General features: G+C 49.3%; 1 protein-coding gene across 1 annotated transcript in view; it reads left to right on the forward strand.

The window, feature by feature from the left end:
- LOC116687971 (protein-glutamine gamma-glutamyltransferase 5) overlaps positions 1-268 on the forward strand; it is an 84,194-nt gene that overhangs the window by 8,855 nt on the left and 75,071 nt on the right. The window lies entirely within an intron of this gene.

Consider the following 268-nt stretch of genomic DNA (forward strand, 5'->3'; position numbering starts at 1 on the left):
CTTCCTTTGTCTGGCTCCTCGGCTCTTGCACCCCTGGTCTCATTCACTAAGGGGGGGGGGGTCTCTGGGCCACAGTGGTGGGATGTGTTCGTGTGCTTATTTCGTTATCTTTTCAGTTGGACTGTGACTGAAAGTTTATGACCCTTTCAGGACTTGCAGAGCCAAAGATCAGTTGGGCTGTAAAAGAGGGACTGGAACCAGACTCGGGAAGCATCCCTAACAATCAACTCTGCTTCTGGAATATTTAGGAGAGCTGGATTATAACAGA

The sequence above is a fragment of the Etheostoma spectabile genome, chromosome 4 (genome assembly GCF_008692095.1).
Source record: "Etheostoma spectabile isolate EspeVRDwgs_2016 chromosome 4, UIUC_Espe_1.0, whole genome shotgun sequence".
In the NCBI taxonomy this organism is placed as follows: domain Eukaryota; kingdom Metazoa; phylum Chordata; class Actinopteri; order Perciformes; family Percidae; genus Etheostoma; species Etheostoma spectabile.